General features: G+C 42.4%; 1 protein-coding gene across 2 annotated transcripts in view; it reads left to right on the top strand.

The window, feature by feature from the left end:
• The window catches only part of znf609a (zinc finger protein 609a), a 57,987-nt gene that overhangs the window by 797 nt on the left and 32,455 nt on the right, over nucleotides 1-24,735 (top strand). The gene's annotated exons all lie outside the window — the stretch shown is intronic.

Genomic DNA, 24,735 nt, shown 5'->3' with positions numbered 1-24,735 from the left:
ATTGTGCAGATTGGTCCATTTCAGAATAATATATATGATATGTTTTATAATGATTGATCATGAAAGTGTTCTCAAAGCTGGTAAAGGTGCAGCTAGTTTGAATGACTTTGTATACTGCAGGGTAGCTGGTGGATTTACTCCAGGTGGAACTAAAGTCTGATTCAACACTTGATTATATTTCACATCATTCATCCACATCTGTAAAGTGACTAAAGGGATTAAATAAGTTCACACTATGAAGGGCCAGAACACACTTCAAATCAAACTTTATTTATAGAGCACTTTCCAAAGGTAACTTTCACAAGCTAAACAGACAAAAATAAAAACAATACTATCTCCCAGGTAAATAACTACAGTAAAACATACATAGATTTATGAAACAGCTTTAACTCCTTAAACAAAAAGTGGACTGACTCTTTAAGTCACAAAAGAGTGTCATATTTAAATACTTTATTGTGTTTGCCTACATCAGTTAAATGCTACCTGATGCAACCATACTATGTGGACATGTCACATGTTTACATATAATTAAATATACCCACATAAGGACAATCTTTCTATTACTCGTTATACTTTATGTACATTGTGTTGATAATACTTTTGCACTTTTACTTAAGTAGCTTTTATGACATGATCATTTAACTTAACCTCCACTCTCTCCTGCTGTGTAATATCCCATGTAGTTTTGCTTTAAAGTAAAATAAAAGCCCGCTGGCAGAGATGGAAATATAAACGCTTGTCCGATAATGGATCTATACGTTTGACAGGGAGGCTGAAAGCGCCGCATCGGTAAACGTCCATCACACGACAAATAAGACATGTAATCAAGAGTTATATAAACCAAATGTGCGATATTAGAGATTGGCTCTTATAGGTGACATATCGCCTGTAATGTCAGCGTTGTTCTGCGGGTGTAAATATTGTAAAACGTCTAAAGATCTCACCATTAAACCCTAAAGCAGCTCCGCGTCCGATAATGGATCTCGTTAGCATTGTAGCGGGCCACAGTGGGCCCTGGTAATAACTGCATACTTTGTCACAAATACCTTCATATAATTCGATGTGGCACTCTTTAGTGGGTGTTATTGTGTGCATTTAACACTCATATTATTAAGCTAACGCATCTGTGAGACGTTATTGGTTTGTGTGTCTTAGCTCCGATGCTAAAGGGCAGTGAGATCAAGGGCCGACGAGCTTTCCAGATATCCGGCTAACGGGAGCTAGGTTAGCTAGCTCCGTGGGAATGGTGTGTTAGCTAAATGTTCCTGATTCTTTACGTGTGAAATCAACCAATTTAACACCCTATAGGTTATAAGCATTTTAATCTTTGTCTTTGTCTATCGTCTCCTCGACAAAAACAGGCAAACAAACCAATAATATGTACCGTGGCTAACGCAGATGCTGGCTAACTATGATATACATAAATATCCCCTGATCCGATTATTCAATTAGATAAACTGTAATGATCCCAATTTGGGAATTATATTCGTAACAGCAGCATGTAGATAAGGCATTGCACATGAATTTAAATGAAAAATAAACAACAGTAAATATAAGAAGTGAAAACAGTGAATATACACATAATCAATACTGGATGATATATATATCTATAGAATATGAATAAACAACATTACTCTGTCAATCCGCAAACACACCTGTTGGAAAACACCTGAGTGTGTGAAAACACCTCAGGGTTTCCATGTTATCTATTTCTGAGACTTTCTGTTTTTTTGTCTGGTCTCTTCTGCAGGACAGGGTTAGAGCTCCATCCCTGTGTTTTGGTTGTGAGAGTTAATACATGAAGACTTGAAGAGATCAGATGCTGCTTCCTGAATGAGATCACACACTTCCTGTGATGCTGGCCCTCGATTAATTGTATTACACTTTTTATTGGGATAAATAACAGCCAGTGAAGGAGGGAGACACCTGTCACGTATTGAAATAATTCGTTGTTTGATTACTGACTGAACTACAGCACGGTCACATGACTTCACGTCACCACCGCTAAGCTAAAGGAGGCTAATGTTGGGCTATAAAGGAACTACAGCACGGTCACATGACTTCACGTCACCACCGCTAAGCTAAAGGAGGCTAATGTTGGGCTACAAAGGAACTACAGCACGGTCACATGACTTCACGTCACCACCGCTAAGCTAAAGGTGGCTAATGTTGGGCTATAAAGGAACTACAGCACGGTCACATGACTTCACGTCACCACCGCTAAGCTAAAGGAGGCTAATGTTGGGCTATAAAGGAACTACAGCACGGTCACATGACTTCACGTCACCACCGCTAAGCTAAAGGAGGCTAATGTTGGGCTATAAAGGAACTAATGGCGCATTTCAACGACAGCGCGGAGCTCGCTTTAAGCGTGCCGTGGCCTGCCCGCTTTTGATTGCGTTTCCACTCGGCGTAGTTCCGGCTAGCGGGTACTATTTCACAGTTTTTCTGGCCCCATAAAATCGAGGTTCTTTCCGGGCCAACAACCAGGCTGAGTTGGGCTGAGTATGCTAAACTAGAGAGAGAATCGCTGGCAAGGGGGCTACAACTACAACAAGATGAACATATTTGACCATGATTTAATTGTAATACACGTTTCAAAATGAACAACATACTGATACCGGTTAGTAAAAACCATGAATTAATGCTTTGACCAGTCTGCAGACAGACGGCAGGTGAAGAACCTTTTTAAAATGCGTGTTTTCTGAATGGAGATCGGCTAAGCTAACGCAGTATATGCTCCGACCGTCCACACTCACAACAACGGCCTACAGACATAAACAAACCAGCGACTGTATTCTCCATGACACAGACAGTATGTGGTTTGTACTTGTTTAACTTGTGTCTAGTTTCTGAACAGATATGAGGAGCTGTGAGCTCTGAGTGCTAACAGCTAATGGCTGATGTTGGTTTTCTGGGGCTCTCATTGAAGATGACGTCACGGCTCCGCCTACACTGCGTTACTATAGATACTACCCCAGTTACTAAACTGTAATGGAAATGCGCCATAAAGTGAGCCAGTCCTAACGAGGCCTAGCCATACCGAGCGAGGCCGAGTAGTGGAAATGCGCCATAACAGTCACATTTGTGTGTGAGGTGGTAAATAGACAACAGGGCCTACTGTTGGGACCCATGCCATTTGTTAGCACTGTATGTTGGTGATAAAAGCCTGTCAATAGAAATGCAGATATCCAGTCTAGTATTAACATCCAAAGGATCGGTTATATCTTCCATCTTACCTGAGCAGATGTGAAAGCTCACCAGAAACAAAGTAAGCTGTACTACGTTCACACACCTTTGTACCTCTGCTTCAATTTCAAAGTGTTTCTATTTTTAGTCGCTGTGTTGAGGCCTCTGTTTGACCAGCCGTTAAACATTAAGGAGGAGATCAAACAGAAACACCATCTCCATCTTCCACGTGTGCTCTGATGATAATTACATCATCATTAGCTTAACTTTGACATCACCAAGTGTCCCAGCTGTGTGCGTCACTCTTTAGTGTCCCCTGGTCTCCCAGCTGTGTGCGTCACTATTTAGTGTCCCCTGGTCTCCCAGCTGTGTGCGTCACTATTTAGTGTCCCCTGGTCTCCCAGCTGTGTGCGTCACTATTTAGTGTCCCCTGGTCTCCCAGCTGTGTGCGTCACTATTTAGTGTCCCCTGGTCTCTAGCTGTGTGCGTCACTCTTTAGTGTCCCCTGTTCTCCCAGCTGTGTGCGTCACTATTTAGTGTCCCCTGGTCTCCAGCTGTGTGCGTCACTCTTTAGTGTCCCCTGTTCTCCCAGTTGTGAGCGTCACTATTTAGTGTCCCCTGTTCTCCCAGCTGTGTGCGTCACTATTTAGTGTCCCCTGGTCTCCCAGCTGTGTGCGTCACTCTTTAGTGTCCCCTGGTCTCCCAGCTGTGTGCATCACTCTTTAGTGTCCCCTGGTCTCTAGCTTTGTGCATCACTCTTTAGTGTCCCCTGGTCTCCCAGCTGTGTGCATCACTCTTTAGTGTCCCCTGGTCTTCCAGCTCTGTGCATCAGTCTTTAGTGTCCCCTGGTCTCCCAGCTGTTTGCACCACTCTTTAGTGTCCCCTGGTGTCCCAGCTGTGTGCGTCACTCTTTAGTGTCCCCTGGTCTCCGTTGTGTTTTGAGCTTCTTGCAGCTTTTAGTAAACGCTGCCATGTGTCCTCAAGCTGCTGAATGTTCTCTAAACGCTGCATGTGAGGTCAAGTTGAGAAGATGTTTCTTCATGTGGAACATTTGGGTTTTTATATCTGCATCTTTCCTGAAGCTGTTTCTCCTGATGGAAGAGTTTTGGGACGTAGTAACGTGCATATGTTGGCCATCATAGATTTACCATGTGCAGGTTTGTCAGCAGTATTTTCCCACATTGTGCAGTTAAAGCTGTGCAGTGTGCTGACGGAGCTGCCCCCTTCCCCCCTGCTGGGTAATCAATAAGATGGAGTCTCCTGTGTACTGTACAGAATAGTGATGGATGCAGGCTGAACATGCTGCACTCAGCTCGCCGTGCACGTCCTGAACGAATCGCTGCCTCTGCTTTTTTTGTCCATCATAAAAAACTTTAGAGAGACGCGTCACATTCAGAAACAGATAACAGGCATCAAGCTCCTGGATCCAAGCTGCTCACCTCCCAGCATTTTATCAACACTCATGGACAGAAAAGAGTTCAATGATAAAAGTCAGACCGGATTAAAGTCAATCTTTGTTATACAGTTGAACTTTGACACACATGTTCACACTGTACCAGTACCAGTACCAGTACCAGTCAATGTGAGTGAGTTTAAAGTAAAGACAGAATAAAGTCGTTAAAAGCAGTAGCGCTCAGCAAAGTTTGCGTGCAGAAAAAGCTCCATAACACACAAGGGGACGGGTAAGAACCGGAAAAGCCTGACATCGGAACTTTAACCTGTTTAGCCCGAGAGCCCCCGGTGGAGGGGGCTACGTTTTTTTTTTCACGAAACTGTGTCTCAGGGCTTCTTAATATATACAAACCTATTAATGTGTCACACCAGATTAATGGTGAGAAACTCAGCTAACTGATGATATGAAACATTTTTACCAAAACAAATCACAAGTCTCATAAGAAGCGTCTAAATGACCTCTAAGCGAAGAAATGCTAACACACTTGGCACAGAACTCAAGGTAAATATACCCTTATTACTTATCGTAGCTGCACAAGATATCCGATTCAAGCTGAGATTCCACAGATTATATAGTAGGGATGCCAGAAACTGACCATGATCAAATTCGAGAATTGGACCGCCCTGACGAATATTAATCGATTATTCGCCGCCGCAGTCTATAAGTCTTAGTATCCTTGAATATATGTCTTTAGTCTACATTTTGGTTGAAACTAAGCCAGGAAAAAAAAGAAAAACATAAATAATAATAAAAAAATATATAAATAAAATACAATTAAAAAAAATAAAATAATCGCTAGCAACCCTATTATATAGGTATTAATTTCATCACTGAGCGATCAGAACTCGCGACAGGGGAAGCAAACACCGACATCACAACACGTAGTATTACAGAGCAAACACGGGAGATTGTCTCACCTTAGCTGTTATTCTGATCAAAAGTCGTGTTCAATGGCATGAAAACGATAAAAACGCTGCTGAGGGTTAATCCAATGTGTCTGTCACTTTGAAAAAAATATTGATAATCCATAATTCAATTTTTATGTAAAAATCGGAGAATAAATATTAGCTGCTAATGGTAGCCACCAGAGTTATCGCAGCTTCCGGTTTTGGCCATGCGTCACTCTCACTCCTTATTTGGTAACGTGTGTGTGTGGAACTTTCCCTCGATTCCATCGGCTCTAGTGGTTAAAAAAAGATGTCGATCATCAAAATAATACTATAATTGATTTTTTTTTACTGTGTTCAATCTGAATTTACTTTAAAATAAAAAGATTTATATTGATTCTGACACTTCTACATCACACTCACAGGTTTAACCTTGCTTTGAGAAAAAAGATTATTAATTTTCCCCTTTTTAGAAGGGAAGATATGGTCATTTGTTCTGGGAATGTCATTTTCGAGCCTGAGACCTGAAAAACAGGTTCAAGTCACGCAACGCTTACCTTTTTTACAATGGAGCAGCAAACGGCTTCAGCAGCATAAGGCGTTTTTCTGTTGTTTTTATAGCAGCTATCAGATGTAATCAATGTTAGTAGCAAACACTTAACCACGGCACGCTGAAGAAGAGTCTTAAAGTCATTCTTCAATTAAATGTAACTTCGTAAGACAAGACAAGCCGCCATTGTTGTTATTGTGATTTTTCTCAGCAACGTTAACGGTGACGTCATTAAGTGGTACCACTAGGGCGCTGGAAAACCAAACTGACTCAGAACGAACTGTGAACCAAACCAGCACCACCGGAGGTAACACCAAACTGACTCAGACCGAACTGTGAACCAAACCAGCACCACCGGAGGTATCACCAAACTGACTCAGACCGAACTGTGAACCAAACCAGCACCACCGGAGGTAACACCAAACTGACTCAGACCAAACTGTGAACCAAACCAGCACCACCGGAGGTATCACCAAACTGACTCAGACCGAACTGTGAACCAAACCAGCACCACCGGAGGTAACACCAAAATGACTCAGACCGAACTGTGAACCAAACCAGCACCACCGGAGGTATCACCAAACTGACTCAGACCGAACTGTGAACCAAACCAGCACCACCGGAGGTAACACCAAAATGACTCAGACCGAACTGTGAACCAAACCAGCACCACCGGAGGTAACACCAAACTGACTCAGACCAAACTGTGAACCAAACCAGCACCACCGGAGGTAACACCAAACTGACTCAGACCGAACTGTGAACCAAACCAGCACCATCGGAGGTAACACCAAACTGACTCAGACCGAACTGTGAACCAAACCAGCACCACCGGAGGTAACACCAAACTGACTCAGACCGAACTGTGAACCAAACCAGCACCACCGGAGGTAACACCAAACTGACTCAGACCGAACTGTGAACCAAACCAGCACCACCGGAGGTAACACCAAACTGACTCAGACCGAACTGTGAACCAAACCAGCACCACCGGAGGTAACACCAAACTGACTCAGACCGAACTGTGAACCAAACCAGCACCACCGGAGGTAACACCAAACTGACTCAGACCGAACTGTGAACCAAACCAGCACCACCGGAGGTAACACCAAACTGATTTTCACTGGAAACACGGTTTAGTGAATCTTTCGCTAAAACGTAGCATCCTAACTTTGAAAGCGACAAATTTAGCAACTTATTCACAAAATCAGCAAATAAACTAAAACTATTTGCAAATATGCTATTTTGTAATAAATTCCCATGTCATGCCTGTTCATCTCTTTTGTCATTTACCCCTTGTTTAATCAGTGTGTAAATATCTTTTGGGGGGCATTACCTTAAAAAACGGGCCATCTGGTTTTCACTTTTCCCCCAGTTGTATCAAACTCAGATTTAAAATGGATTTTATTGATAACTCTAAGCAGCAATGACTTCTAGCCACCGTTTCTGATAGGGCCGTGGGCGTAAAGCCCGCCCACGTTTTAGATATTACTTCATATCGGCAGCAAATCTGGATCAGCTCTGTTGTTTCCCCGTTTTTAGAGATGTGGCTACGGAGGAAAAGAGAGGGTTTCATTTCCTGACACTTTCTGAGTCTCCTGACACACCGGGGACTAGGGCTGCACGATATTGAAAAAAAGTGACATCGCGATTTCCCCCCCCCCCCCCTGCGATATGCATAGCGTTAGCATTTTGCTTCTGGCGACTAGATTTATGATAAGAAAATTATAAAAGTAGGGTTGACATGTGGAGATTATCCGGCTGAACAAAACGTGATCCCTCTCTTAAATGTGTGTCAACCACAGACCTTATTTCGAGCTATTTTCCAAAAATCCTATGGAGAATTTGCATTGGTTTTTGACGAAGGAACCGAAAGAAGTTTACTTCCGGGTTTAAGGACGCGTCACTGCGGCTCTCTATAAGGAGAGAGTGACGTGTAGCCAAAACCGGAAGCTGCATACCCTCTGGTGGCTACCATTAGCGGCTAACTTTTGTGCTCCGATTTTTACTTAAAAATGGAATTATGGATTATAAACAATTGCTTCAAAGCCACAGATACATTATCAACCTATGGCTCAACCGATTCAGTCGCGGTTTTTCTCATTTTAATGCCATTGAACACGTCTTTTGATCAGATTGACAGCTACGGTGAGACGATCTCCCGTAAGAGCTCCGTAAAGGTACTTGTTGTGATGTCTGTGTTTGCTTCCCCTGTCGCGAGATCGGATCGCTTAGTGATGATACTATACTTAAATAATCTGTGGAGTCTCAGCTTTAATCGGATATATTGTATGTGCAGTTTCGATAAGTGATAAGGGTATCTTTATTTTGAATTTTGTGCTAAAGTGCGTTAGCATTTTTTTTTTTTTAAATGAATAAAAGCGCACATCCCTGCGGTGTGAATATCGTGCATGCGCATATCGCGATTATCGCCATGACACGATAAATTGTTCAGCCCTACCGGGGACACGTGGTGATGTAGAGAAGACATCACTTAGTGAGTCTCCTGACAGTCCGGGGACACATGGTGATGTAGAGAAGACATCACTTAGTGAGTCTCCTGACACTCCGGGGACACACCAGGGACACATGGTGATGTAGAGAAGACATCACTTAGTGAGTCTCCTGACACTCCGGGGACACACCAGGGACACATGGTGATTTAGAGAAGACATCACTTAGTGAGAAATGTCAGCTGAACACGTTTTACAAATCGCAATCTGCGCCTCTTTCTCTGATATTTTTAAATATCTCCAAGCGCCTGACATGTTGGCTGTGAGCCAGCCGCGAGCATGGTCGCGCGCCGTGCTTGTCGCCGCGTTTTGATTACGTCATCACAACAACACGTTAGCTTACCAACGTAACCCTGTTCTCTGACATTCGGTGATATTTTTTCGGTGCTAGAACCCTTTCGGCCGAAAGGGCCTTTTTAACCATTTTCGGCCGATAATTTTCGGCGGCCGAATATTCGGTGCATCCCTATTTTATTCTATTGAAACCAAAGCCCAGCAGAGGTAGGATTTCCCCTGACCTGTGGAAGTGAGAGAGGCTCGGCTTAAGTGGTTTCACTTTCACACCAATCATGCTACTCTGTGTTGTCTTAAGGAGAGCTAGCTCACGTTAGCTGTTAGAGATATGCTCGTGGCGGCTTAGAGTTGCAATACGATGCATTCAAGCTCTACTCAGTGATTTTGAGCATCTTTGTCATGATGTGCTTTTATTTTTGATTAATTTCATGTATTTGAAGGATATGCTAAATAAATAAGATATTAGAGTAATGTATTGATATTATACCAATATCGTGATATGAGGATGGATATTGTGGATATTTGTATATCCTTCAAGGATCTTTTCCTGGTTTTAAAGAATGAATATTAGTAAAATGATGTCGTTTTCTAAATGCAACACACTGCTCTAGCACTATTATTTGTCTTAGGCATTATATCTACCAAATACATTATTAGTTATATCAAATTTCATTGTAGTAAAATGTTGTGAAAGCACCAATAATCAACCCTACAATGTCGTCACTACCATTTATTGAGGTACTTTATCAGCATACAGTAATATTGGACATCTCTATATTCCTCAGTCGTATATTCAAGGATACTAAGACCTATTAAACCAGCTTTATATTTTCAAATGAGTTATTTTCATCAAAGCACATATTTAAATTAAACTACAAACATTTATTCACAGATCATTTGAATTGTGTGTTGTGCAAATAGCAATAAAGTACAAGGAACCTATTTGAATTCAGAAATCTTAACAGCAAACCCTGCAGCTCCTGATGCTTTCACTGAGAGACACTGACCCTGTGCTTCTCTCTGAGCGTCTGCAAATTAATTATCCACCAACAGAGTTCAGAGGAAAGTCACTGCATCTCAAAGTGTTGTTTCTTTAATTATTTAGCAGAGCTCCAAACTGCAGGGATAAGTACGGAGAGTAGAGTTTAAGAAAAACGCAGGTCTGCTGCTTTCATTCAGTTTTGTTTTCTGCAGAATAAACTGTCACCTGTACTTAAAGGTATTTTGCTGGTTGTGTTGTTCCCTCTCCTTTAGTGTGTTGTATAGGTTTTGGTGCATGTAAATGGTCTGCAAAGGCTGAAATCCATGCGTTAGTTTTTCTCCCACAAACTCCCATGTCATCATACCGATATAAAGACATTTCGTTGGCCTCTCTCACAATATAAATATAAATGAATAAATGAAAGCAGTGATAAGATCAGAGGTAGCGACGATGAGAAGCCGCTAAGATTCAATTAAATGTCAACGTACATATTTTACAAGTTATACAGTTTTAATGCACAACACTGCAAAAGTTAAAACATGTTTGTTCATAAGTAGATGCTAAAAGTAACCATAGATGATTAAAAAAATAGAGTTGGAGGGGTGAAGTCATGAGTGGAAAGTGTGAAGAGCAGAGGGCCAAGCACAGAGCCCTGTGGGACTCCTGTGTTTAGGATAAGACTCAGGGCTCGACATTATAAATGGCCCGCTGGCCCGGAAGCATTATTTAGACACCCTGGGCCAGCATAACGTACTTTCCCCTTGCCCGCTCGGGCCACTAAAAATATTGTTTTAAAAAAAAGAATTGTCTTGTGGTATTGGTATTTTGACAAGCAATTTAGTTGGATTGTTTCATTTATCAACGCTACAACATAACGTTTTGTGAGTCGTTTGTCGTTGTTGGGTGAAAAGCAAACAGCTGTTTGCTGCGGAGCGCAGTGCGAGCAGGCTCCCGTGAGCGGGAGCGCGCTCCTTCACTACAGACTATCGCGCCACCTAACCATTCGCCAACATGTTTTTAATACCAGCGGTAACCGGCCAAGCGCCGGGCAAAAAACAATCATCAAATAAAAGAAAGTCACCGGAGGAGTTAAAGGAGAGTGACAGGGAGTATGAGAAGTAGGGCTGCAACAAACGACTAATTTGATAATCGATTAATCTATCGATTAATGAAACGATTAATCGATTATTCGGATCGTTAAGGTTTTAACTGTACTACTACTTATATCAATACTGCTTATCGATCCGGTCCTTTCAACGATAGTATTAACGGTTCTTTTGACAAGAAATAAGGTAAACTAACTCAACAAATTGTGAACAAAACTAACATTGCTTTTTATTTTAATTAAATGCATAATATTTCACATCAAAAGAAACAACAATGTTTAACAAATCATATTAAATAATGTGATGACAGAACTGTAAACAGAATAGCTGAAACTTTAACAAAATAACTAATTCAGTTACCTCTAATCATTAACCTATGTTTTTATAACTGAGTTAACTCTGCGTGTTGCTGCTAGCATACATAACACCTGACGTGGAAAGGTTACTCTTGGAAGGGGCTACAGAGCTACTAGAAAGACAGCCGAACCCGGTGCATTTCTCCGTCTGTATGTGGTGCACTTTTGCTAAATGTTTAGACAAATTGCTCGTTTTACCGCCTTTATATGATAAACTGTTATTGCAATTTTGGTAACGAGCATTGTCCACATCGAGACGGATAAAGTTTAACCACACCTCGGAGCGCGTTCTCTCCGCCATCTCCTGCGTGTGTGTGTAAACTGCCCCGCCCCCTCGCAAGCAGGCGGGGGAGAGATCGCTCGTCTGAATTCGGAAGATCGAAAATACATTATAGACGCATTTTGTAGTCATATTGCATATTAGAAACTGAGTTGGCGACACTAAGACTGCGATATAATGTTTATGTAGCAATAATACATAACATATGTTTTTAAATGTCTCCTGTACCCATACAAAAGAGCGATAACGTTGGAGCTTAACGGGGTGTAGAACACATGTGATGACGTCACCAACGAATCGACGACTGAATTAGTTGCCAACTAATTTAGTAATCGATTTTAATCGATTAAGTCGATTAGTTGTTGCACCCCTAATGAGAAGAAGAGGGAGAGAACGTTTCAGCCAGCTTGATCGATGGAGTTGGCTTCTAGTGGTGCAGTGAGGCGTCCTAAAACCCTTTTATAATCTATCGATTAGATTTATGATTCGAAAATGATAAAAGTAAAGTAGACATGTGGAGATTATCCGGCTGAACAAAACGTGCATTTATCAAACAGGTTTGTTTTCCACAGACCTTATTTCCAGCTATTTTCCAAAACCCTGTGGAGAAATCCCATAGCTTTTTGTCGAGGGAACCAGCAGCTTCCTTCCTGGTTTTAGGACGCGTCACTGCACCTCTCAATATGATGCAAATATAAACAAAGTCTTCTGTCGGCTCTGTACATCAATGCCGACCTATGCTGACAGGAAGTGAAGAGTAGAGAATATAAAGGTATTGGCTTTAGGGAAATGTCCCAGCAGTTTAGGATAATGAAGGTTCTAATATAATCAAATACACAGCCATTACATTTCTAACTCCTGATGACAGGAAGGCAGAAAGCACTTTATACAAATAATAATACTCATAATAATAGCAGACATTTTTTTAACAATGACCACAATATCATTATTTTAATAAACCAAATATGAACAATTGAGGAAAATGAAGAAGAACTGATGATTCAAATGTTGTAGTACAAGTAGTAATGTTTAGGGATGCACCGAATATTCGGCCACCGAAAATTATCGGCCGAAAATGTTTAAAAAGGCCCTTTCGGCTTTCGGCCGAAAAGATATCACCGAATGTCAGAGAACAGGGTTACGTTGATCATACTCCGCATATTTGTCCGGGTGTTTTGATTTCAAGTGGTGGAGTGATCCCGAAGTGGTGAAAGTCTTTGCAGTTACACCCCCTCGATAAATGTCAGCTGAACACGTTTTACAAATCGCAATCCGCACCTCTTTCTCTGATATTTTGAAATATCTCCAAGCGGCAGACATGTTGGCTGTGAGCCAGCCGCGAGCATGGTCGCGCGCCGTGCTTGTCGCCGCGTTTTGATTACGTCATCACAACAACACGTTAGCTTACCAAACTTATAGGTGCATCTGTTGTTGTTGAAGGCCTGGCTGTTACAGTCTTTATTTACACTAGTTAGTTGTAGGCCTACTGGCTTAGATGTTTATTTTAAAGCACCTTGGCTTTGTTCTGAATGCACTTTGTTCTAGTTATCCTACAGAGAAAAGAAAATGCACTTGACTTGGAATTAATGTACTGTATGCATTCAGAAGTGCTGAATAAATGTTTTATGGACCCATAATAGTGATTATTATTTAAGTTAAGTTTTGCCATAATCATGTCTTTTTCCATAATCAGGTAGCAGAACAACATTGGTAAAAAATGTATACATTATATATATATATTTCTATATATATATATTTCTATTAATCATTTTCGGCCTTTCGGCATTCGGTTTTCGGCCAACTGTTTCCTATTTTCGGTATCGGTTTCGGCCAAGAATTTCCCATTCGGTGCACCCCTAGTAATGTTGTTAGGGCATAAATTACTATTGCAACAAATCTGTTAATTTTCTTCATTATAAGTCGATTTTTTTTGGACGAATGCTCCGGGCCAGTGGTTACATGGTGGGGCCAGTGGTTACATGGTGGGGCCAGTGGTTACATGGTGGGGCCGGTGGTTACATGGTGGGGCCGGTGGTTACATGGTGGGGCCGGTGGTTACATGGTGGGGCCAGTGGTTACATGGTGGGGCCGGAGGTTACATGGTGGGGCCGGAGGTTACATGGTGGGGCCGGTGGTTACATGGTGGGGCCGGTGGTTACATGGTGGGGCCGGTGGTTACATGGTGGGGCCGGTGGTTACATGGTGGGGCCGGTGGTTACATGGTGGGGCCGGTGGTTACATGGTGGGGCCGGTGGTTACATGGTGGGGCCGGAGGTTACATGGTGGGGCCGGTGGTTACATGGTGGGGCCGGAGGTTACATGGTGGGGCCGGAGGTTACATGGTGGGGCCGGTGGTTACATGGTGGGGCCGGTGGTTACATGGTGAGGCCAGCGGTTACATGGTGGGGCCAGAGGTTACATGGTGGGGCCAGCGGTTACATGGTGGGGCCAGCGGTTACATGGTGGGGCCAGCGGTTACATGGTGGGGCCAGAGGTTACATGGTGGGGCCGGCGGTTACATGGTGGGGCCGGTGGTTACATGGTGGGGCCAGTGGTTACATGGTGGGGCCAGAGGTTACATGGTGGGGCCAGAGTTTACATGGTGGGGCCAGTGGTTACATGGTGGGGCCAGAGGTTACATGGTGGGGCCAGTGGTTACATGGTGGGGCCAGTGGTTACATGGTGGGGCCAGTGGTTACATGGTGGGGCCAGAGGTTACATGGTGGGGCCAGTGGTTACATGGTGGGGCCAGAGGTTACATGGTGGGGCCAGTGGTTACATGGTGGGGCCAGTGGTTACATGGTGGGGCCAGAGGTTACATGGTGGGGCCAGAGGTTACATGGTGGGGCCAGTGGCATTTTACCCTTAATGTCTACCCCTGAGGCTGGATGCTGTGTGTGTTTACTGATTCTGACTTGTTTTGGTCGATCTGAGAGAAAGTCAACGACCCATGATCACAGTGAAGAACCAAAGTTTTTCTAGATGTCTGACCAGTTTGTGGGGGTTATGGTGTTCATTCAGATACTTTAACATATTTGCCTTCAACAAATATTGGACTAAATAGGATTTGAAGGACATTTTGAATAATTGTGCAGCTCTACCAGGTATGGTTTCTTGATAATGGTTGTTTGAAGTAGGGAGGCTCCGATCGCCAATTTTGGGGCCGATCGCCGGAATCAGTATCGGCCGATCCGATCGAGTGGGCGGGGCCTATGGGGATCTTCCATTTAAAGTGATGTTTAAAACTCAGTTAATGCTCATTCTCTGGAGCTTCCACAAACAACAACCAACATAATTATTACATTAAAATGAAGTAGATTATTCAAGTTTACATTAACTTTGGAGAATAACACGGGAGAAATTAGCTCTCTTTTCCTCTCTCTCTCTCTCTCTCTCTCTCTCTCTCTCTCTCTCTCTCTCTCTCTCTCTCGCCCTCTCTCCTGACAGAAGTGTTAATTTCGTTGACTAAAACTACGACGATGGCAGTAAACAATAACTGCAACGAAATCATCATGCAATATCGTTGACGAAAATGTAGTTTACTAAATAAAAACTATGACCAAAATCTCCCTTTACTTTCGTTGACGAAAAATGAGGAGACGAAATATTATCAAAGATAAAATCCAGGACATGGTTAAACCGTACACCCCAGCACGTGCACTCCGCTCTGCATCAGCCAAACAGCTCGCTGCACCCGCACTGCGAGGGGGACCCAAGTTCCCATCAGCAGAAACACGTGGGTTTGCTATCCTGGCTCCAAAATGGTGGAATGAGCTCCCCATTGAAATCAGGACAGCAGAAAGATTACACATCTTCTTCAGACTGAAAACTCATCTCTTTGGACTCCACTTCCAGAGATAGAATTACTAACAAAGCACTTATATACTAATAAAGGGCTGGCGAAATGTTTGGCTCTATGAAACCTGATGAACTTATATGATTCTGTTTTCTTCAAGTTTGTATCTTGTTGGTCGAACGCACTTATTGTAAGTCTCTTTGGATAAAAGCCTCAGCTAAATGTGATGTAAAATGACATCTCTGATAGTCAGTTTTTCTCCCAGCAGTTCCATCTCCGGTGCTGCGGCTGGGCAGCAGCTGTGTGTCCGTGCTGCGCGCGGCGGCACATTTGAATTACACCGGGCCAGCGGCACAATGTGAACTGTCGGAAAGACTCGGGTCTAACTAACCTTATTCAACAGAAAATAAGATGGCAACAACAGGACATGGGAGCAGTGGTCGCACTCGCGTTAACCGAATACCCCCCCCCCCCTTCGTCAGCGCAAGTGAGTGACGAGTTGTGTACAGACTCGACGGGTAATAATGGATTATGACGGAATGTTACGATCCTGTCCGTTAAAAATGACTGACAACGAAAAAGTCTAACGGCACCACTGCTTGGGAGAAAGAAACGAGGTGATATTTCGGCCCATTTTCACTAACATGAGGCGGAGAAAAAAAGCGAATGCATTGTTTTATCAGAAGGGAAGCAATGTGGCCAAAACACAGCTGGTATAAACACCACTAACCTCTGCAAAGCTGCACTCTTAATCATTCAACCTGTGTTTTTCATCAAATAAGGACAGAAAGATATAATCTTATTGTGAAATCAGTTTGACTAAAATTACATGTTATTGGTTTTGACTAGTTTGACTGAAATGTTCTATATAATCTGATGACTAAAAAAGACTCAAAAGTTTTCATTGACAGAAAGTAGACTAAAATAATTAGTTTTCTTTGACTAAAGACTAAAATAAGACTAAAATGCTTTTAGTCGACTAAAACTTGACTAAATAAAAACAGGATGAAGGTGACTAAATATGACTAAAACTAAAAAGGAAATTTAACACAGGACTAAGACTAAAACTAAATTAAAAAACAGCTGACAAAATGAACACTACCTGACAGCCCGTCAGTATCTCATGCAGCTCACTGATCCAGTAATGAGTGACCCGACAGTGAAGAATAAATATATGTATAACTAGTGTAGCTTGTTCCAGAGGTAGATCAAATAGCTAAGTGTGTTAGCTCTAACTCTTAGTGCGTGTTCCGCTCACCGCTCCGTCACAGCGGGCGGAGCTGCAGGGTTTCTGCTGCACGTTGCATACCGCAATTTTATTGTCATTTTTATTGTCATTTTCGGACACCTTAAAATACTGGCAGACCGGTGAAGCCATTTTGGAGAGCTTGTTTTGCCGCACAGAGAAAAGTGTCATGTATTTTATGTCATGCGATCGGCTCTCGCGATCGGCATTTTTAGAGAGCACCGATCGATCAGCAGAGAGTGAGTATCGGCCGATCGATCGGAGCATCCTTAGTTTGAAGCATGACGATGAAGACCGATCTGATTCCTAAAGTCTCATTTTAGTCCCAAAAAAAGAGAGCCAAAAAACACAAACTGTTTTTTGTTGTGTGTTTTTTTTACTAACATTGATTTGGATTGCTGTTTGAAGACGTTGGTGTCGGTTCGTCATTGTCTCGTCTTGTAAAAAGTATTTAAATTAGGGCTGTCAAGTTAACGCGTTAATAACGTGTTAACGCAAACATTTTTTAACGCCACTAATTATTTTAACGCGATTAACACATGTGTATTTTTGGTCCTCGGCCGCCCCGTAGTTTCAGAGCGCATCGAGTTTAAAATACCATCTACAAGCTGATGCTGACGCTCCTGCCGTCCGCTTCCGGCACACCACACTTCCACGCTCACCGGCAGGCACCGACTGGCCATCGGGAGGACCGGGAGGGTGTGTGTATGTGTTGCATGTAGCGCGAGAGAGAGACCTTACGTGTATTGTTGTTGTTGTTAGCATCTGGTGCTAGCTAGCTGCGCAAACGGGTATAAGGAGCTGTTTAAATGAAAACAGAGGAGCGACATTTCGCCGACAACTGCACCGAGCCCTTGACTTCATGCAGGTAGCCAGACAGAGGGACATTGTACGAACAGTCAGCACACTCAGCACGGATAGTGCAACATGATTGCAGCGTCCAGCTCCCGTTCGAGCATATGCCTTGAGTTGCACATAGCTCCAACGATCCAACACACACACACACACACACACACACACACACACACACACACACACACACACACACACACACACACACACACACACACACACACACACACACACACACACACACACACACACACACACACACACACACACACTGTATTGTATTATTGTATGAGAGAGGTTCCAGGTTGTTGTGTTTAATATTCATGAGCATATTTGTCATTGTTCGAATGATAATAAACATTAGCATAAAGCATATTTGTCCACTCATATGTTGATAAGAGTATTAAAAACTTGAAAAATATTCCTCTAAGGTACATTAAGAACAGATAAAAAATGTGCGATTAATTTGCGATTAATCGCGATTAAATATTTTAATCGACTGACAGCCCTAATTTAAATATAAAAATAAAACGGTTCTTGTGGTGTTAAATCTTGGAGGGAGTGAGGCTAGCTCTTCAAAGGCTTTAATGCTAAGCTAACCAGCTGCTGGCTGTAGCTTCATTCCTATTCATTTGATTTTGAAAAACTAATTGTGATTTTCTTTTTTTCCTACAATTGCAACATGATATCAGGGAAAATAAACGTTATGAACTATTAAAAATAGTCCATGTTGTGATTTTAAGTAAATTGGGATTAATTGTGCGTCTATCAGTATTTCACAGACAGGAGCGAATCAATCTGAACATCCTAACTGTCAGTAAGAAAGGGAAGGAACACATTTTCCAAATTCCTTTAGCGTTATAGCTCTGGATAAATGTGCTCCAGATGTTTCCCCCACGCTGTTCCTCTTGAATACAGATTCCTTTTGAGTTCGTTCTGCAGCCTCCAGACCTGAGGAGTCTGCAGTGCTTGAATATTTCCAGTTTATGCTTCAAATGCTTCCAGCCCGTTACATCATGGAGGCAAATAGTGTTTCCTTACTCCACTCCCAGGGGAGTTTCTAGAAAGATATAGCATGAGTACTGTGGCGCTGATCTTGTATAAGATAAATAAAATCTCTCGAGAACATGACGCCCGTAAACAAGATGTCTCCTGACGTAAACAAAATATCCACTGACGTAAACAAGATGTCTCCTGACGTAAACAACGACGTCACGTAAACAACAAGGTGACGTAAACAACAAGGTGACGTAAACAACAAGGTGACATAAACAACAACGTCACGTAAACAACGTCACGACAACAACGTCACGTAAACAACAACGTCACATAAACAACAACGTCACGTACACAACAATGTGACGTAAACAACAAGGTGACGTAAACAACAACGTCGCGTAAACAACAACGTCACGTAAACAACGTCACGTAAACAACAACGTCACGTAAACAACAACGTCACGTACACAACAATGTCACGTAAATAACCACGTGACGTCAGAGCTCTGTAAAAACAAAGCTTTGATTCTCAGATTTCTGGAGGAGTTATTCAGTTTCTGAGGAACAGAAATATTGTTTTCCGTCATCACTTTAACATTTTACGGGGGAAATGTGCATTTTGGTATGAGGGCGCAGCGCCCCTGTTACCCGGTGAAGACTAAACCCTGCATTGCAACTATTTGACACTCAAAGCTACTTTTTTACATGTAAAAACACATGATATATATAATATGATGCAGGACCGTATCACTGTACTACGCAGTGTTTAGTCTTTTATTGAAATTCATCGATATTGTCAAACATCAAGGTTAAACTGCAGTGACGTTTATATATTGGTGACGAGTAATATTTCAATATAATAAAGTTGTTATAGAAAATATTAATGAGATATTATTAATTAAATAATTAGAGTTCTTCTTCCACCACTTATCAGTTGCTATCAAACCAGATTAAGTATTGAAAATAATTCCCAAATCAGGATCAATAAAGTATATCTCATCTTAAGACTCTTCTGCTGTGCAGTCTGTGTGCATTTGAGAGAGGAGCTGCAGTCTGACATCCCATCGGACAGGAAACATCTACCGGCTCTGAAGGAGAGTGCTGAGTGGATTATGGGATTTACAGCCCACTGAAAATAAAGTTGGGATATTTCAGGTCCGCAGAGAGGCTGGGGTCGAGAGGAGGTTCACAAAGAGTCATTAAATACTTGATTCTGTAAAAAAAAGAAAAATTAAAGAATCAGCTTTGAGGCAAACGTCACCAAGCGCTCCGGTTTGAATTTTGACTTGAGCCGTCCCTTATAGATACTGTGTCTTTACGTCAGAGAGCCGGATCATTTGGCTCGGCTCTCTCAAAGCGCCGGCTGTTCGGCTCCCAAGCGGCTCTTCCTGTTACCACAGTTTACCACGGAGCCTCAGTTTCTCTGCTGCGAGGCCCTGGTGCTCGCAGCTCACGCGCGCTCCACTAAAACCCCCCCCGCTCAGCGCGTCCAAATCGCGCACGTTCCGTGTTGTCCTGTAGCAGGCACCTTCGATGTCGGGGAAACGATCTCCAATACTCCGAAAAGAATCCCACCAGACTCCTTTGCCCCTCCAGCAGAGGGATGTCTTTGTCAACTCTTTAGTGTCCCCTAGTCTCCCAGCTGTGTGCATCAGTCTTTAGTGTCCCCTGGTCTCTAGCTGTGTGCGTCAGTCTTTAGTGTCCCCTGGTCTCTAGCTGTGTGCGTCACTCTTTAGTGTCCCCTGGTCTCCCAGCTGTGTGCATCACTCTTTAGTGTCCCCTGGTCTCCCAGCTGTGTGCGTCACTCTTTAGTGTCCCCTGGTCTACCAGCTGTGTGCGTCACTCTTTAGTGTCCCCTGGTCTACCAGCTGTGTGCGTCACTCTTTAGTGTCCCCTGGTCTCTACCTGTGTACATCACTCTTTAGTGTCCCCTGGTCTACCAGCTGTGTGCGTCACTCTTTATTGTCCCCTGGTCTCTAGCTGTGTGCGTCACTCTTTAGTGTCCCCTGGTCTCTAGCTTTGTGCGTCACTCTTTAGTGTCCCCTGGTCTCCAGCTGTGTGCGTCACTCTTTAGTGTCCCCTGGTCTCTAGCTGTGTGCGTCACTCTTTAGTGTCCCCTGGTCTCTAGCTGTGTGCGTCACTCTTTAGTGTCCCCTGGTCTCCAGCTGTGTGCGTCACTCTTTAGTGTCCCCTGGTCTCCGTTGTGTTTGGAGCTTCTTCAGCGTTTGTTTTTTTCATGTGGAACATTTGGGTTTTTATATCTGCACCCTTTCTGAAGCTGCAGCGTTTCTCCTGATTGAAGTGTTTGCACCTGTCAGCCACCGTACTTTTGTCTCTCTGTTCAGCCCTCCGACATGACAGTCTAGACGTGATGCAGCTTTGGTTAAACTCCGACCTCTGACCTCTGCTAGCAGAGCTGCTGACCTTTAACCCTCAGAGAGAGGGGTGAGAGTGAGCAGCTCTTCACTTAAAGTGGAAATGCTTCTGATTAGTTCGGACTGTGTTCTGAGACTACCTCAATGGAAAGGAGGTAATAGAGGCAGCTGTAAAGTAACTAAGGAAATATACTGTATAATATTTATACGTGTTTACTCATGTCAGTACTTTTCTACTTTAACTTGAGTAGCATTTTGAATGCAGGACTTCATAGTAACAGAGTATTCCTACACACTCGTACTTCTACTTTTACTCAAGAACAAGACCTGAGTACTTCTACTTTTACTCAAGAACAAGACCTGAGTACTTCTACTTTTACTCAAGAACAAGACCTGAGTACTTCTACTTTTACTCAAGAACAAGACCTGAGTACTTCTACTTTTACTCAAGAACAAGACCTGAGTACTTCTACTTTTACTCAAGAACAAGACCTGAGTACTTCTACTTTTACTCAAGAACAAGACCTGAGTACTTCTACTTTTACTCAAGAACAAGATCTGAGTACTTCTACTTTTACTCAAGAACAAGATCTGAGTACTTCTACTTTTACTCAAGAACAAGACCTGAGTACTTCTACTTTTACTCAAGAACAAGACCTGAGTACTTCTACTTTTACTCAAGAACAAGACCTGAGTACTTCTACTTTTACTCAAGAACAAGACCTGAGTACTTCTACTTTTACTCAAGAACAAGATCTGAGTACTTCTACTTTTACTCAAGAACAAGACCTGAGTACTTCTACTTTTACTCAAGAACAAGACCTGAGTACTTCTACTTTTACTCAAGAACAAGACCTGAGTACTTCTACTTTTACTCAAGAACAAGACCTGAGTACTTCTACTTTTAATCAAGAACAAGACCTGAGTACTTCTACTTTTACTCAAGAACAAGATCTGAGTACTTCTACTTTTACTCAAGAACAAGACCTGAGTACTTCTACTTTTACTCAAGAACAAGACCTGAGTACTTCTACTTTTACTCAAGAACAAGACCTGAGTACTTCTACTTTTACTCAAGAACAAGATCTGAGTACTTCTACTTTTAATCAAGAACAAGACCTGAGTACTTCTACTTTTAATCAAGAACAAGACCTGAGTACTTCTACTTTTACTCAAGAACAAGACCTGAGTACTTCTACTTTTACTCAAGAACAAGACCTGAGTACTTCTACTTTTACTCAAGAACAAGATCTGAGTACTTCTACTTTTGAATCAGCAGCAGTGGTGTCGGTGTGTGGTTGTTGTGTCGTGTATGTTCTCAGCCTCAGAACGAGCTGCTCTGAGTTGTGGAGGCCAAGTTTCCATCAGAGGTGATTTGTCTCAGCGTCTCGGGCTCATTTCCATATAAAGAGGCTCCTCTGCTCCGCGCCGCCTTTAATTAAGGGTGGCATTAGAGGCAGCTGAGCAGAAAGCCTGATCTGAGAGCTGCTAATCCACTCAGTGTGTTCAACACAAGCAGCTTACAGTCCCTGTGCTGGAGCCACAGCTCAGCGTGGGACTCTCACTTCAGTTACTCTGCAGGAACAACAGCTAGCTCTTTGCCCCCCCCGTCTGTTGTGTACAGACCGACGGGTAATAATGGATTTTGACGGAAATGTTACGATCCTGTCGATCAAAATGACGGGCAGCGAAAAAGTCTAGCGCGACCTCTGGTTGAGTTATACTTAAAGTTTAGGGTAATCAACAGTTAAAAACATACTATTCAAATTTTCTTTTTCAATAAATGGATGTTTTCAAGTAAATGGATAATCGTTTTTAATAATCGTGATATCAATTATTGACCCAGATAATCGAGATTATGATTTTTTCCATAATCGATCAGCCCTACCGTTAAGTACCCGCTGTAAAGTTTTCACTGTCTGACTGTCACACAAGCAGCTGATACATATCCCCAATGCCCCATCAGTGAAAGTGTGTCAGTCTGAATTGACGCTGTTTGGCATCACAACGCTGTTATGAAAGTTTATTTTCAAGTTATTCCTGTATGAGAGCAGGTTGCTAAGGTAACGGATCTATCGCTGAAGCTTTGAATTAAGACTGCCCTGTTATCTGTACTTCAGATGGGGGGGGGGTGGGTGGGTCCTGATCTGTTGTCAGTGATATCTCCGTGTCGTTGGTGCGTTTTGAAGTTGTGTAATTAGCTGCAGGATTACACCCCCTCCCCCTCTCCTGTCTGACCATCTGGCTGCTCAGGTGCAGGCTTCTGATTGGCCGATGGAGTAGGCGGTGTGTTGGGTAACGATCCCAGCACACTGGGGGAAAAACAGCCTTTAAGAAATGTGAAGCAAACACACAAACGGTTACAAAAGTAAATACATGGAGATAAATGCAAGATTAAACATAGATGGCATCACTCAAAGTTTTATGAATGGATTTATTGCTGTTGTAAAACATCCCAGCATGAGTCAGATCTTTGTCTGAGTAAAAAGAAGACATGAATAACATTTGTGGAAATCTCAGTCTAATCAGCTGTTCATGGAGAGAAACTCCCTCACAGGGATTTTAGCCTTTGCAGACCATTTACATGCACTAAAACCTAAATGTGATGAAAACTTGTTTCCATCCAAACATGGCAGTGTAATTTATTCAAATGGGAATAGGAAGTTGTTAAGCCATTTATGTGAACACGATGCACCAGTGGAAGCTCAAATGGTGAAAAACAATTTACTGACATGAGCTTTTAGCTGCGGTTGTACAGATGTTAGGGACATTAAGCATTTGAAGATAAAAAAAAACTGTGTGTGTGTGTGTGTGTGTGTGTGTGTGTGTGTGTGTGTGTGTGTGTGTGTGTGTGTGTGTGTGTGTGTGTGTGTGTGTGTGTGTGTGTGTGTGTGTGTGTGTGTGTGTGTGTGTGTGTGTGTGTGTGTGTGTGTGTGTGTGTGTGTGTGTGTGTGTGTGTGTGTGTGTGTGGAATGAGGTGTGAATGATGACATGTAGCATGTACAGCGCTTTCATAAAGACATGTCTAAGTATAGACCATTTACTTGAACTAGTTGTTAAGATAAGTTAAGATGAACTTCTTTTGACCCGTGTAGGGAAATTCCGATAGTACACATGGGATAATAAGAATACAAATAAGAATAAACATTTAATAGTATGAATAGTAAACCAATGATCTGTCTGTATAGTTTTCAGGGCTCGACAGTAATGGTTGCCAGGTTGCCATTGGCAACCATTCAGAAAAAATGTCAACCACTTCTTGGCCAGTTTTTAACATAAAGAAACAAGGGCAGCAAACAGCAAAATGTGCACCCCAAAGTAGATCAATGTTAATTATTTGTTGTATTAAGAGTGATATTCAATTGTTGTTGTGACCAATCGGAACCTGATACTTAAGTTGCACGTGCGTTGGTGTGATTACGGAGCCAGAAAGCCATGCACGTTTACTCGCGTGCGCCGTGTATTCGTTTTACAAAAAATGGCGAAGCAAATTAAGTTGTTTGACTGTGGGGTAAAAAGTTCAGCCAACCCGTCAACATCTCAAACGAATGTTCAAAGAGATTCGACTGATAAAGCGCAAGATGAACCCAAACGAAAAGCAAAGAGGAATGTTGTCCATTCACTTCCGGTAAAAGTTCCTTCAAAATAAGAGTCCCGATCTTATTACTACCAAAATAAAAGTGCCAAACGAAACTTTACCATAGGAAAATATTGGCATACAAATATAGTCACTTCTACAAAAAGATAACACATTTTAATTATAGTTAGACATATTAAAGGTAATTTACATCTGTGAATGGTTTTCATTTATTTAACATTACAAATGTATTAGTCTGGCCAATCCAAGACTTCAATGC

This window comes from Notothenia rossii (assembly GCF_949606895.1).
Source record: "Notothenia rossii genome assembly, chromosome: 5".
NCBI lineage: Eukaryota > Metazoa > Chordata > Actinopteri > Perciformes > Nototheniidae > Notothenia > Notothenia rossii.
Note: the sequence above shows the minus strand (reverse complement) of the source record. Positions and strands in the feature narration are given on the sequence as shown.